The following is a 16,361-nucleotide window of genomic DNA, read 5'->3' as shown; positions in this document are numbered from 1 at the left end:
AAGATGTAAAGATCCCAGAAGAAGTGGTTAATCCACTTTCCTACGGGATAAACACGTTATACCAGTAAAGAACATATAACGATGGTACGAAATATTACAATGAAATTGTGTAAGATTTAAAAAACAAAAACAGTTTAACTCTTAGAATGGTTTTTACTATTTTTTTTTTATCACTCATTGTAGTTTGAAAAATCAACTTTACTGTTACTTTAGTATTTTAGAAGAACAAACTTAGTATGGATTTTTTTCGATGGATGACACTTTGATCGCAGGTCGATCAATATCAGAATCCAGTAACAATTAATCGCAATCAAAACATTTACCTAGTATAGAATTAGATAAAACAATTCTATCAAAAAAAGTTTTTATGAATTTCTTTACAAATCAATGATAAAAATGTTTAAATGAAAATTCCTAAGATTGATCAAGAAGCTCATGTACGAGTCGTAGTTCACTAATTTTATTGTATTTATCCAAATGTCAGCGAAATGTATAGAAGCTAGTAGGTTTTGTTTTTTCTGATTACCTATCCTATTACCTTAATCTATTTACCTTTATTTAGAAAATATTTCAGGTATAATCGTAGATTGGATTGACTATCAAGACCGAATCAATCAGCTTACGTTTAATTTCAATGAAACATTTTTTTCTAATTTCTTCTTTTTTCATGTATTAGTTTCAAGAGGTTTATACACTGAAAGGTGTTATGATAGTCAGAAGTTGAATTCAACCCTCAGAGAGATTTTGTTTGACTCTGCAGAACAGATTTGACCTTCAGTTCTTTGTTTTGCAGTTTAACTGAAATTAGTGCGTAGAGTTGGATGAAGTAATTGGCATATTATACTTTTAAGCCATTTTAGCCCAAAATGTATCTACAGATTGTACAATGCTGAAGCTGCAGCAGAAAACCCGAGGTTATCGAGAGATTCAAAATGGTTTGCTGGGGATACAATAGGGACCACCAGATTCATCCTAACGTTTAGATATTTAAAGAGTTCACTCACTAAGAAAGTTGAATGAAGCTGGTTTGATTTTGCAAGTTTTAGTCAGTAATCCTGAAATTCTCAGTGTAATATATTTGAATATGCTGATTATGACAGAGCGCAATGGATGAGTAAGGGTCATTCCAATCTCTAGAAGGCACAATGTAGATTTTTCGGAGTCTGTTTAATGGCTTATTAAGCAAAAACTGAAATTAGCGAAATATGGGAATATGGCACTTTAAAGTTTTTGTAACTAAATGAGTTATTCAGATCTTGATGAAAAGTTCGGATTACTGAAAGAGAGCTCTAACCAGTTCCTTTGAACATTTTTCATTCAATCTATCTACTCCCAAAATTTTAGTTTGGTGTGGTTGTCAAGAGAGTGCACTGGGTGATTAATGAGAGCAAGTTTGAGCGCCAGAATTAGTGCATAGAGCTGTCACCGCTAGCGTGCAGGCGGTGATATTACCTTAGAATACTTATGAAGTAAGTTTATCCAGCTGAGTGCAGTGTTTTCAAATGATTGAAGTGTAGGTTAAGTTTCTGCGGCGCGTTTGTGTTTTCTCATCAGTAATTTTCTAGTCAAATAAGTGTGAAGGTTATTTCAAGTTCAAGAAAAAAAGTTATTTAAAGTTACTTTAAATTTATTTATCAATTTTTCTTGGATACTCACTGGAAAGGACTTCCAATACTAGTAAGTTTTCATTTTCTATAATTAAATATGAAAGAGTTTAAGTTATCCAACTTTAATATTTGAATAAACATTTGCTTTTGGCAGTGTGACGAAAAGTGTTATGCAATATGTTCCACCTATTTATTCTAACTTGCATTATTAAGTAATCGATAAGGGTCAGTTCTACTGGCATATCAGCTGATTTATTTCTTAAAGGTATGAATATTTGTACGGGCTTTTAACAAGTAGAATCAACAAATTTATCCTCAGTGACAAGCCTTGATGAAAAGGGCTCTGTATGAAATATTGGTTGCCTGATCAAGAGCATAGCACTTCAAGGGTTCCTGAATCTGAAAGTGGTGTTCGTAGCTTTAAATATTTGTACTAAATTAATGAATGCGTTCAATCAGTAATTTAACAATTTTGGAACTAGAGGTTGGTAGGCGCCTTATGAGTAATATCCTACCATCCCCGCACTTTAAGTACCTCTACATCCTCCACACTTGCATTTAAGGAACTCTTCGCCATGGTAAAAAATGTTAACAATCTGTTGCTGGTAAATATACTTTGCTCAAACATTCATTTTCGAGTTTAACCGGTTATGAGTCTTACTACATTGAGGTAACAGCGAAGTAAAGTAGTTAAAAACGTTGCATTCTTTGTATTACGCAAAGTATATTTTATAACTGAGTTATGAAAATAGTCTCTTGCCTTATAAAATAGGGCTAAAACCATTTTCAGTGTAGTTTATGAATCGTTATTCGACCTAAGAACAAATTCTTTTGTGAAATGTAACCTATAGAGGGGACTCACTAAAGTATACTTCAACCAATATTTTCACCTTGAATGTCTTTACAAGTATATTAATTCAAGTTTATTAAATTTGACACCATTTTCTATCACTTTTGTGAAAGATTCACATTAATCTTGTTGCGTTGTTGATAAGTTACCAAGATTTACAGTTTATTAAGATTAGAGTTGAAGTTACATTACATTTTATTTCTTTAATAAAAATTGAAGCACAAATGTTATATTTTATTCCCCTAATATTTAGTAATGTGTAATTTCATGAAACTATTCTTATTTAATATTTAATCACAACCAATTGGAAATATTAGTTGATGCTTTGAGTCAACCTCGGGCTCGTCAGTTAACTTACGCGCACTTTATAAGAAATCTGAATTGTATGATCGTAATTATTATTCAAGACTTATTCAAGAGACAGACTTATTTATAATTACCGACCTAACTAACATTAAAAATGAGACAAGCCAGCCAGACAAGTGTTAAGCCATCAAAATAAGTACTGGGCTAGCAGTGTTGCCACTATTCTCACCTCTTTATTGTTCTGGAATTAATAATTTTTTTTAGGACATTGCGTTAATCTCTGATGACAACCGATATTGTATTTTGTAGGAACTTATAAAATATATGATTGACAGAACTATTCTGTTTCGAAGAATGAATTTGACATAAAAATATTATTCATCATAATCCGAATAGTTAAATCTTTTGAAGGTTGCACTTTTCTATAGATCTTCTAAGCGTAGGTCTGTCTTCTAATGCGTTTAAATGAGGAGCTATTTTCAATAGGAAATGAGAAACTGTAAATGAATGTAGCTGGTATAATATGTTGTTTACTTCTTCAGCGGATAATTCTATCAGACAACTTTATTGGGCATGACTTGGGTTCTGGACCATCTGATTTTAGTTTACATGGTTTGATCTCATTACGCATCTGGGTCTTTTTCTAGAGTAATCTTTAACATTTTTCAGGGAAACTGAAGTACCTATTTATTTCCTTTATAATGGAAGAAACTATCTGATTATCTCCTATGGTAATTAGACCAGGTAATTGTTGATATCTAAATGGCTCCAAAGGATTGATAAAAAAATAATTGTACAAAAGAGAGTGTAGCAATGTTTTCGACACTCTCATATCGTGCGGGGAACATACTCTTCTATTTTAGCTTTCAATAGCCATTATATTTTTGTATAATTCAAAATAAATAATGGTCATAAATGTACTCAACGATAAATCTCACATGCCGTATTTATTTCTCTTCTTCCAAGGAAACCATATTCCACTAAGAGAAGGATATTGATGGAAATTTGCTTGTTGGAGTGATAAATTTTTACATTCATAGCTGACCAGAAATTAGATCCACCACAAAGAATTATTGAAAAGAACTGGCTGCTTCGCCTATCATCGGAATGGTAGGCTACAAAGCTGGGCTAATTAGAAAGTGACCAAGAATGAGGCAAACGTGAAGAACGCTGAGAAGCTGTTAAAAAGAAGATGTTTGGCTGAGACATTAAATGCAGAAGGCTTTTTCAGGCTTTTATTAGGCATATAACGTAGTAGGTTAATACTTGTGACTTTCTGGGAACTGGAAAAGGCTGAGATGAAGGAAAAGAAGAAGCGTCTACCGTTCTTTGTCCGGTGATTAGTGTGAAATGAGTGAACTCTGGGTTGGGCCCCTGGAAGCCACCGGGTTTACTGACCGAAGATGTTGGCGCGAATAAAAACAAATTTAAAAAACAAAAACTAAATTCCTATTAATCCTATTTAATTTCTTTGTATTAAAAACTTATTTCCGATTTAAATGAAATATAAATCATTAAACAATAACTAAGCAAGAAATTATTTTAACTGGAATGCCATTCTAGTTGGGCTTCCATTATTGAGAATAATATTTTTGATTGGTTAGGCAATTTTTTTTTGACATGAATACTCGTCTTTAAATTTGCTATAATATGGAGGCAATCCAAAAAACCTAATGATAACAAAATCGGGGGATACAGTTTGGCATTATAGTTTCGAATCTATCGTCTACATCCAAAATTAAATTAGACCACTGGATAGTTAAAGGATCAAACAATTCATTACGACAAGCGAGGACTGTGACGCATCGCGCGCTGTGGAGGAGGAAGCGCCGCCATTTTGAGATCATTTTGCTGCGTATCAAGATATGCAATTAGTATAACTTTTGATTCGGAGAAGCTACGACGTTCGTTTAAGTTTTAATCGTCAGCTGTCGTCACAATCTATCGATTGTATATAAAACATTAGTGTAAAATAGTGACAGTGAATAAAATAAGGTGTTAGAATAAAAAAAATATTATCAAAAATATATAGGTAATGTCAGCCTATCCGCGTCGAAAAGCCAAAACCAAATACAGATTTTTTTTTTTTTTTTTTTTTTTTTTTTTTAATTGGGCCTATGCCTGTGGCCATTAGCCAACGATTCAAGAACAGTATGTTCAATATTTAAATTTAACTATCATTTCCACTATTAAATCATTTAAGCTTACACTTTAATACATCCCTCATTAATAAATTCTGTTAATTCTTCGCTTGTGGATCTAACTTCCTGTATAATGTTAATATAATTAAATGGACTTTTTATCTTTTTTTGAAGAGAGCTGAACAGTTTGACTCTATAGCTACTATATTTTTTGTATTCCATCAGAATGTGCTCCAAATCGTCAAGTGTACCGCATACTGTACATACATTAGTATTAGCTCTTCCTATTCTGTTTAAGTATGCACCACAGAGTCCATTATTTGATCTGATTCTATTAATTATTCTGATGCTTCTTCTATTTAAATTGAGGTCAAGAAACCAAGGTTTAAAACCTACTAGGGGATTACTTTTCTTATAGAAAACTCCTTTATCAATCAAATCATATTCTCTCTGCCATTTATCTAACATTCTAATCCTAACGATTGGTCTAATATCCGTAAAGGGGAGTTTATAATTTACAGTCTCCCAGAGTACTAGCCCGTTTGGCCAGGCTATCGGCTACCTCATTTCCGGTGATGTGGGCATGCCCTCTAATCCAGACTAGTTTGAGTAGTTTATTTTGAACTTTAATGTTGTGAATTAACTTAATTATTTCTATTGTAAAATGTGAAGTGTGTGACTTGTAATGGATGTTGGCCAGAGAATCTAATAGACTTCTACAGTCAGACATGATAGCCACTTTCTTAGTGTTTAGCTTTTCTATATATTTCAGCGCTTCAATGAAGGCTATTGTCTCGGCAGAAAAAATGGAGGCGAAATGTGGTAACTTAAACATTTTTTTAACATTATTTGAGGGATCGTAGAAAGCAGCTCCTACATTGTTCCCCACTTTGGAGCCATCAGTGTATATAATCTGAGTATTTGGTAAAAAGTGCGAAACGTCCTAAAATACAGAGATCGTATACGGTTGGAAAGGGCTTCTCAAGAACAATCGAATGGTAATAATAAAACACCATATGACCGAGTCAAGCTGTGCTGGGAACGTAAAAGAATGAATGCGGCCGAGCGGATCAACGACAGTGTCCAGTACATCTGCAACTGAGGCGGTTGAAATTATGCAAGTGGATGATGAAATCGCTTCTACATCGACAACGGACTGTATAGGCATAGATTGTGTTCGATCGTCGATTACGAATTGTTTCATCCTAAATACATAAATAAAAATATTTTATATAAAAAATATAACCCGTTTCGTAAACGTATTCACGTGCAACACATGGCCGTCTACGTGAAACAGCCACATTCTTTTGTGTGGCATAATTGTATTTTTAAAGCAAATATAAATCGTGGAAACTATATGGATTTTTTGTCTTCTTTTTTTAAAAATAAAATCGTTAGATCCGACGCGCCGTCTGAGTCTGGAGATTTTCTTCTATCGACCCATCGAAACTGGCACCCAGACTATTTGGCAACCAGCCGACAAATTCTAACTTGATATTGGTCAACAACTTTTGTTATTTGCGATAGTTCATTCATTACATAAGACCTCAGTTAACTTCTCTTAACTTAAAAAAAAAAAACTTAAGCAAGCGAAAAGTTAGTTTTTAGCGGAATATTTTTTTTAAAGGTGATTTTGTCCTTTTTCCTTTTATTAACCTGTGTAGTCCTGAACATATTGCGTATTTTAAATTCGTGAATTTCACCTCTGACTTCATTTATCTTGTCTTCTTCATGGAGGACACCGATCTGTCAATTGACTACGCTTCTTTTCTACTAACTGTGGTCCCGCCGACAATCAAATTCCGTGATCAGCCTCTTAATGCTCTTAATGGATTCTCATGTAGTTGGAATAAGTGACGCTAATCCGTTTTTTTTTTTTAATTTTTCCAACAGTCCATTCATAGCATAAGTGGATTTCACACCTCTGACTTCATTCCATTACTCCTCCCTTAAGGATGGTCTCCAAATAGCGTTCCTTCTCCATGCTTCCTGGCGGCCACCTAGCTTTACGGTTTCTTTAGCTCCTGTTTATTGCTCCTTTCTTTATGTTGCTACAGATTTCCCTTACCTCACTCACTTGCTTACTTGTTTTGATCCTGTTTCCTTAATGTTACTTTGGCAAATATTGATAGTAAGGTATATTACATTCACCATCATCGTCTTGGGAGACCTTTTTTGTTTAATTTAATTTTTCTTATTAAAGAAATTGCTGGTTAAAAAATATTATAGAATGTTTTAAATTAAACAAATTGGCTACATTATATTTTGGCAAATTTATTACTGTTAATGGGATAGTATTGATTGCAATTAAATAGAGATTGGCTGGTAGAGACAAGAAATTATCCGAGGGAACATGTTGGACTAGGTGACTCGGCTCTTTTAATGAAGCCTTAAAACTATTTATATTAAATTTTAGTCTCCATAACTTAACTTCCTATATTATTTATTTAATATGAAACATTTTTATGTAATTTCATTAAAAAAGAAATTGTTTTTCACATTTATTTTTCTTTAGTTTTTTTATGTTTCCCTTGACTGTAAGCATTGTGATGATTCTAAAACAATTTTGCTATCATCATTTTTTAAACGCTAACATTCAAAATGATTGGATCCATACTTTGTTGAGTCACACATTGAGAATGAGTTGGCGAATTTATTTTTGAAATAATACGCATACATCAAATAAGACAAAACTTACAAAAAAAATTTTTCTCAATGCTTCGGGGTACTTCCAAATGACTTAGGGATCATCTCTACATTCGTCTATCTTTACACTTCAATCAAAATTCGTCATCCCTTACATCATCTTTCATTTTTTATCTAAAGTAGATATCAGACCGCCACTAGTAAACACCTTAAAATACATCATTCCTTGAATAATTGTTTTGTAGGAAACTATATATGACATCTATAAGTATTAGATTTATTAAAATATCATGTGGATGTACGGTGTACAGATATATGTTATGTTCTTAATTAGATTGAAAGCTTTCCAAGTGAAAAGCAATACTAAGTAAAGACCAGAGGTCTTTTTAGAAGTATTTTATTTCTTCAGTACATTAATTTACAATATTACAGAGTTGTGGCAGAGTTAGAATTAAAAAAAAAAATGGGTAAATACAATTAAAAAATTGCTAAATCTCCAGCTCAGAAGAAGACTCTAAAGTCAAACATTTTGATTACAAAGTCGATTGTGCCACAAGTTGCATTCTTGAGCAGACATTGGGAAGTTGATACTTCAGCGAAAAAAAATAACTGGACAGACTAAAATAAGCATCTCTTTCTGTCTATCAGGAAAAAGTTTTAAAACAACGGTGGCCAATCCAAGGGATCTCGTGGGCCACATTGGAAATTCATTATAAGCCTGAGGCACGCTTAAGTAATTAAAGGAATAAGGAACTGTAAAAGCCCAAACTTTAACAACTTATATCTCCTTTATAAATGCTGGTAAAGAGCTGCTATTGTGCACGATTGTATAAGTAAACGAGTACTACAATAGTCTAAATTTTCGTATGGATTGCACTAATAGAATAGGAGATACAGCTGTTTGAAAAATGAAGGAAATGTAAAACGTCCAAACTTTAACACCTTGTATCTCCTTTATAAATGCTGGTAAAGAGCAGCTATTGTGCACGATTGAAGAAGTAAACGAATACTACAATAGTCTAAATTTTCGTATGGATTGCACTAATAGAATAGGAGATACAGCTGTTTGAAAAATGAAGAAAATGTAAAACGTCCAAACTAACACTTTATATCTCCTTTATAAATGCTGGTAAAGAGCTGCTATTGTGCACGATTGTAGAAGTAAACGAGTGCTATAATTGTCTATATTTTCGTATGGATTGCACTAATAGAATAGGAGATACAGCTGTTTGAAAAATGAAGAAAATGTAAAACGTCCAAACTAACACTTTATATCTCCTTTATAAATGCTGGTAAAGAGCTGCTATTGTGCACGATTGTAGAAGTAAACGAGTACTACAATAGTCTAAATTTTCGTATGGATTGCACTAATAGAATAGGAGATACAGCTGTTTGAAAAATGAAGGAAATGTAAAACGTCCAAACTAACACTTTATATCTCCTTTATAAATGCTGGTAGAAAGCTGCTATTGTACACGATTGTAGAAGTAAACGAGTGCTATAATTGTCTATATTTTCGTATGGATTGCACTAATAGAATAGGAGATACAGCGGTTTGAAAAATGAAGGAAATGTAAAACCTCCAAAATTTAACACCTTTTATCTCCTTTATAAATGCTGGTAGAAAGCTGCTATTGTACACGATTGTATAAGTAAACGACTACTACAATAGTCTAAATTTTCGTATGGATTGCACTAATAGAATAGGAGATACAGCTGTTTGAAAAATGAAGGAAATGTAAAACGTCCAAACTTTAACACCTTGTATCTCCTTTATAAATGCTGGTAAAGAGCAGCTATTGTGCACGATTGAAGAAGTAAACGAGTACTACAATAGTCTAAATTTTCGTATGGATTGCACTAATAGAATAGGAGATACAGCTGTTTGAAAAATGAAGGAAATGTAAAACGTCCAAACTAACACTTTATATCTCCTTTATAAATGCTGGTAAAGAGCTGCTATTGTGCACGATTGTAGAAGTAAACGAGTGCTATAATTGTCTATATTTTCGTATGGATTGCACTAATAGAATAGGAGATACAGCTGTTTGAAAAATGAAGGAAATGTAAAACGTCCAAACATTAACACCTTATATCTCCTTTATAAATGCTGGTAAAGAGCTGCTATTGTGCACGATTGAAGAAGTAAACGAGTACTACAATAGTCTAAATTTTCGTTTGGATTGCACTAATAGATTAGGAGATACAGCTGTTTGAAAAATGAAGGAAATGTAAAACGTCTAATCTTTATCATCTTGTATGAGTATAATATATTTCATAAATACGGCTAGTTTGCTGAAATTATTTACAAGTGAAGAGGAAACTAGTCTTATTCAAGTACATAACATATTTTCTTAAAGTTTACAGTATCACTTTGTATTTGGTAAATCTTATTTTCGAAATAAACGATTCGGTTGTTGTAAGTTGATCCTAATGCGCTCTCTCATTTTTGTACCAGAATTCTAAAATTAAGATTTTTTTTTCTTTAGATAATTGTTATAAAACTCCATTTTTATTTGTGATGTTTTAAAAATGTGTTTTAGTTTATTATTACATTGTAAGTGAATGAGTTCCATTTTTGGTTGTTGAAGAAATGTAAAATTAAGATGAATCTCGTGGGTCATAAAATTATCTAAGAAAATCCGCGCGGGTTGGCCATCTAAAATGTTTTACAAACCATGTATCCAGTTTTTTTGTTTTTTTTTGAGAATATTAAATAGACTTTTCTACGCAGAGTCTTGATTGAACTGCTTCTATAAGGTTTTTATTTAAGAAGTAATCTCGATGTCTAAAATTATCTGAGTCTGAAAAGTCTTAAATTAAAAACAAAAAACACAGAAATATTAATATTAAAATGGTAACAATTTAACATTGCCATTAACTGAAAAGAATAATTATATATTTTGTTAGGAAAGTTATAAATTAAGAATTAAATTTTGAGTTTAATGACATAAGAAGCCAGTTAAATGACCTCTGTAGTTAAGGGAGTTTGTTGTTTATGTCGCATCATAATGTCGGAGGAGGGGCCTAAATACGAGGCATACTAGATAGTGGAAATGGGCAGGATATGTTTGATTAAAAAGGTTTGCCGTTTCTAATTAATTCGTTAATTGTCCTCTTCTTTTATATTATTTGACTTATTTCAACTTATTATTTAAAATTAATACCGGCTATTGATTTATTTAATTTTTGAATGTATTATTTGTTATTTTTATTTCATAGTTTTATTAATTATTTTATGTAGTTTGTTTTTGAAATCGTTTGGAAAAGAAAGTTAATCTTCTCGAATAGTTTTAGTTTTCCAGATTTGCTCAGATCATTTGTTTTTCTGACATATTCTGGCATTTATTTCTAGGTTGAGTGGTGACTATAATTCATCTGTGTAATCTCCCAGGTGTTTACAATTGTGGAATTAGTTCAATTTCCTCCCTACTTAATCTCTACTAATCTGATGCCCTTAAATTTAAGGAGAGCCTTCCATGGAGCTTAGGGCTGGATCCATACTCCCCACTCGTTCCTCTCTTTATAATTATCACGAGAAACAAAATTAGTAGAGCCAGATAAAGTGTTTCAGTGTTGGTTACTGTTTCTAAGTGGTCCCTAGCTTAATTAGACTAATGTAACTTCTTATGATTTTGTGATTTTGTTGTTTGCATTCTATTATATAGAATAAATCAAACTTCCGCCAACTTTTCCTTTGGTTATACACTCAGATTCATAGTTAGATTAATTCCCAAAACTCTAATCTTAATCCTCTTACAAATGGCTTTGTTTTGTATTTGCTTATTTTATTGTTTCTGGCGTTAAATGTGCATTAAATAAATAATTTAGTAGTTAAAGATAAGGATAAGGTCGAGCCTGGATCGGTTATCGGCATGGTGGGAGACAGTATCTGTCCTACATACATCCTCCAGACTCCATTTCAGGTGTTTCGCAGATTGAGGACTGACTGGAGGGTGAACTGGACGGAACAGTGCCGGAAGGGAGTCATTTGGTTTACCGATGGCTCCAAGTTGGACTGTGTGACTGGAGCTGGAGGGTATAGGGTTAAACCCGAGGTACTCATTGAGAGGTCTCTTGGGAGATACGCCACCGTCATCCAGGCCGAAGTTTTTTGCGATTAAAACATGTGCTGAAGAAAACCTGCGGATGGAACCTAGAAATAGGGAGATTTGTACCTTTTCGGACAGCCAGGCTGCACTGAAGGCTCTTGTATCCTTTAGAATTACCTCTTCCATGGTCTGGGAATGTAGAAAAGCCCTAGAACTACTGCCTCGGTACAACAAAGTTAGGCTGGAATGGGTGCCGGGTCATGTGGGGATTAGGGGGAATGAGACAGCTGATCTACTGGCCAGGATTGGAGCTAACCTCCTTTCATTGGCCCGGAGCCTGTCTTGGGAATCACCAAGGCTCCGGCTCGTGCGGCTCGTAGAGATTGGATCTGGAGGGAGCACGAGAAGAGCTGGGTGATGTGTCCTGGGGTTAATCACAGCAAGACTATTATGCCTTTGCCTTGGCTGTGCAAGCAAAGAGCAAAAGAGACACTGTGTTTGGATAGGAATCAGATTACTCTGATCTCGGGCCTATTCATGGTAGGTTCAGAAAACATCTGCACAAGGTGGGGCTTATTAGCTCGGAATCGTTGTGCAGATTGTGTCAGGAAGAGGAGGAGACGGCCTCTCACCTGTTGTTCGATTGTGTTGCAATCGAGCGGTTGCGCTGTGAAACCGTTGAGTCCAAAGAAGATTATAGCGCAAAATGAACTAGTAAGGAAAGTCCTCAAACTTTTTAGAAGGGGAGGTTTCATCTACTAAACTTATAGGGAAGGCACAATAAGCCTCAAGTGGCTGCGGTGTCGTGGGGCGTAGGTCCCGTCCCGTTTTCTAATCTAATCTAATATAGTAGTTAAAGAAAAGAAATGGTTTAGATATCATTTTAGCAATGAATTATTATTGTTTCTTCTGAGCAAATTCCTTCCTTAGCTATTGACGTGGATGATATATCCTTCTTCGAAATGTCTGAACGATTATTGAAACACATTGAAGTATGTCTTTCAGTTTTACATGATGAGTCTTGCAATCATGTTAAAAGAATTACTGTTATGACTTCATTATATTTTTTCTATAAAAAAATAAAGTAACGCCATATTTTCCCAGGCGAGCTTTACGTCCAGTTGCCAAATTAAGTGTCGTGGACTGAGGCGACTAACAAACATACTTCACAGCGAATTTCTTTTAATAAACATTAAATAAAATCCAAGGCCTAGGACCGGGAATCGAACCCAGTACCAACAATATTAGCTTTGCAAGTCTCCGCCTTTAACCGCTCGGCTACCGTGGCGCCACTGTATATTTCAATATATTGTAAGGTTTCATCTTATTATTATTTTATATTTATATGAGCGATGTGAAGAAAAATTAATTAGAATGTGTATATTTTACTTGGTATATTATTTTTTATTTTACTTATATTGCAATTTATCTAACAGGAACTGTAGATTAGTAACTTTTGGTCATGTGATTCATGCAGTTAGTACAACTTAGTATTTCTTTTTTAATGGAAATTTAATGTATATAAATGTATATTCTTGCAAACTTGTGCAATTTGAATATACAGGGTGAACCAGTAAGTATTGTCCATAGGCCTACTGTGTGTAGTACATCTAAAGTGGAGTTCAATGACGTATTGGCCAACTTCATATTTTCCACTGTTCTTGAGTGACGTCTCTTTAAATTTTTTTTTCTAACATCATTACTTTTTTTCCAATAAAAATGTTATTACTGAGAAAGTTTTAGTCCAAATTTGATTCTGATGACATGGTTAGAAAGACAGATAAATTTTCTAAAAATTGATACCATTTTGAAGCATAAGTTAGTCTCCAAACAGCCTCAATCTTCCTCCGAATGCTGGAAAAATAAAAGTAATCCAAATTGTTAAGAAAACTCATTAGGCCCTTACGTGATCATTATCAGACCTAGGTGTCTTTCTAACCGTGTCATCAGAATAGAATTCGGACTAAAACTTTCTCAGTAATAACATTTTTATTGGAAAAATGTAATGATGTTAGAAAAAAAAATTTAAAGAGACGTCACTCAAGAATAGTGGAAAATATGAAGTTGGCCAATACGTCATTGAACTCCACTTTAGATGTACTACACACAGGAGGCCTATGGACAATACTTACTGGTTCACCCTGTATAACATTGTATACAATATCTTAAGTAAGAACTTAAGTTAATTTCATTGTAATAGGCTTTTAGACTTATGAAAATCGGAACGCTTCACCGATTTAAAAATAAAAATGAAATAAATTATCTGAGCTGCATTCAGGTTTCTTTTGTCAACATTAATTTTATTTATTAGAATAACTTGATAGGCGAATGCCCGAAATCCTGGATAAGCATAAAAAGATGTTCCTTTGGCCATAAGTTTTGTATATTCGAGTATTAAAATTAATGAAGAGTCATATTTAAAGTAAGAAGTGAAATAAGCTTGTAAAATAAATACGTTTTAATTTTATTACAATTAATAACTGTAGAAATTCAAACTGAAAGATGATAATATTTGGGAGAATATTGAGTAAATAAATGCGACGAAGTTGAAATGGAAGTCGAATATGAAGTTTACAGTGGGAGATGTTGGGGTTATATGTAGGATGGTGTTGAATGTGGACACTAGAATATAGCTCTTCATACAAGAGGCGTAGAATTCACTTAGTGTGCACTAGGGAGCACGTAAAGTTCAAACTGGAGCAGCTCTCTAGGAAATCATATAGAGCTAATATTGCTATCGTACTGCCGCCTCAGACTTGTATGGTTCCCTCTTTTCTTTCCTCTTCTATTGAGTTGGCAGTTTGAAGTAAACTGAAATATAACCACTACACATACAAACACATAAAGTTTTCTTTTTATACATCGTTATAAATCAAGTTCTTCGTATAATGAAGAACTATGGTTTGTGGATATTTTGGTTTTCCTTGCTGAATCCATTAGAATAATTGAATGCTGCATTCTGTAGAAGGATAGGCATGAAGATTGTAAAGTGGTAAAGGATACTTAGGTTTTGAGCCAGCTGTATTTAAGCTCTAGTGAAAGAATTTTGGAAACGAATGCTCAAAAGTTGAAGTGTAGCTCTTTCTGGCAACCCAGTCATCAAAAGGAAAAAAGTACATGAGGAACTGGCCATTATAGGCTAGTAATTCATTACAACTATCTGCAGTCTAAAACCAGCTGTTGCCGTCTTTAAACAATATTAAAGGATCAGAGAAGTAAACTAAGGATTCAAAATTGGCGAGGAAGCGGTCAAATAAAAACAACAACTCGTCCTTTTGCCAACATTTCGACAAATATATTGTCTTCTTCAGGGCGTGGCTATACAATTTCTGTAACTCAACCAACCCGCATAGCCACGTCCTGAAAAAGACAATATATTTGTCGAAACGTTGGCAAAAAGACGAGTTGTTTTTATTTGACCGATTTCTCGCCAATTTTGAATCCTTAGTTTAATAATTGACGGTCACGAAGCCTATATACTCGTATTTGAATCAGAGAAGCTTGTAGAGGACCAATTTCTTACCTTTCTTTACGCGCCACGTGTTCACTCACAAAGGATGTGTGATTATTGCGCGGGAACCTCGTTACTCTAGCACAGACATCTAGCGGTGATTCCGAGAACTTTTCAAACCACCCTAGTTTGACTGTATTCTTGGTGCCTGAAATGTTTGATATAAGCTCTCAGCGATTTATTTTTACAATAAATTGCATTCACCCAATTGATTTGGATATTATTTTTAATACTAAAGCGCAATAGTTCCCCTAGTAAATATTATAGTCAAAGGCTCGGTAGCCGAGCGGTTAGTGGTGAGACCTGTAAAGCTATTAAGTATTGTGGTATTGGGTTCGATTCCCGGTCTTAGACCTTGGATTTTATTTAATTGTTAATAAAAGAAATTTACAGTAAAATATGTTTGCTAGTCGCCTATGTCTACGACACCTAATTGGTAGTTGGACGTAAACCTGCCTGAAAAAATAGGCAGTTACCTTACTTTACTACTATAATCAAAGGTGCCACGGTAGGCGAGCGGTTAGTGGTGAGACCTGTAAAGCTATTATGTATTGTGGTATTGGGTTCGATTCCCGGTCTTAGACCTTGGATTTTATTTAATTGTTAATAAAAGAAATTTACAGTAAAATATGTTTGCTAGTCGCCTACGTCCACGACACCTAATTGGTAGTTGGACGTAAAGCCTGCCTGAAAAAATAGGCAATTATCTTACTTTACTACTATAATTAAAGGTGCCACGGTAGCCGAGCGGTTAGAAGTGAGACCTGTAAAGCTATATGTATTGTGGTATTGGGTTCGATTCTCGGTCTTAGACCTTGGATTTTATTTAATGGTTAATACAAGAAATTTACAGTAAAGTATGTTTGCTGGTCGCCTACGTCTACGACACCTAATTGGAAGTTGGACGTAAAGTCTGCCTGAAAAAATTGGCAATTACCTTACTTTACTATTATAATCAAAGCCGTGCAATTATTTACATAAAGCTACTACCAAGTAAGGTAGAAAATAGAGAAAATCCTAATGTTTTAAAAAAGTAAAATTAGTCAACTAATCGCTTTCAAGCTTCGCCAAATTCATGAAAATTATTTATACTGTAAACTAGGAAGTGAAAAAAGAGTTTATAAATCACACTTTGGGAACAATGAAAATAAGATAACCTATGGAAAGGCGACAGAAGTATGAAATGATAACCAGCACAGTTAACTGTAAATCTACTAAGCCATCACAGGAATACAAAAGGTTGACTGG

General features: G+C 33.9%; 1 protein-coding gene across 15 annotated transcripts in view; it reads left to right on the top strand.

Moving 5' to 3' along the window:
- The first annotated feature begins 1,450 nt into the window (after positions 1 to 1,450).
- The window catches only part of EndoA (SH3 domain containing GRB2 like, endophilin-A), a 134,580-nt gene continuing 119,669 nt past the window's right edge, over positions 1,451 to 16,361 (top strand). For 9 of the 15 annotated variants that reach the window (XM_074122149.1, XM_074122146.1, XM_074122151.1 and 6 more), the window contains exon 1: positions 1,452 to 1,677. The gene's annotated coding sequence lies outside the window, so the exon portion shown is untranslated. Of the gene's footprint in view, positions 1,678 to 16,361 lie in introns of all 15 variants that reach the window. The other 6 variants (XR_012456525.1, XM_074122135.1, XM_074122137.1 and 3 more) reach the window with 1 other exon arrangement.

Source organism: Rhodnius prolixus, unplaced genomic scaffold, assembly GCF_049639745.1.
Source record: "Rhodnius prolixus isolate KJV_2025 unplaced genomic scaffold, Rpr scaffold_8, whole genome shotgun sequence".
Classification (NCBI taxonomy): domain Eukaryota; kingdom Metazoa; phylum Arthropoda; class Insecta; order Hemiptera; family Reduviidae; genus Rhodnius; species Rhodnius prolixus.
Note: the sequence above shows the minus strand (reverse complement) of the source record. Positions and strands in the feature narration are given on the sequence as shown.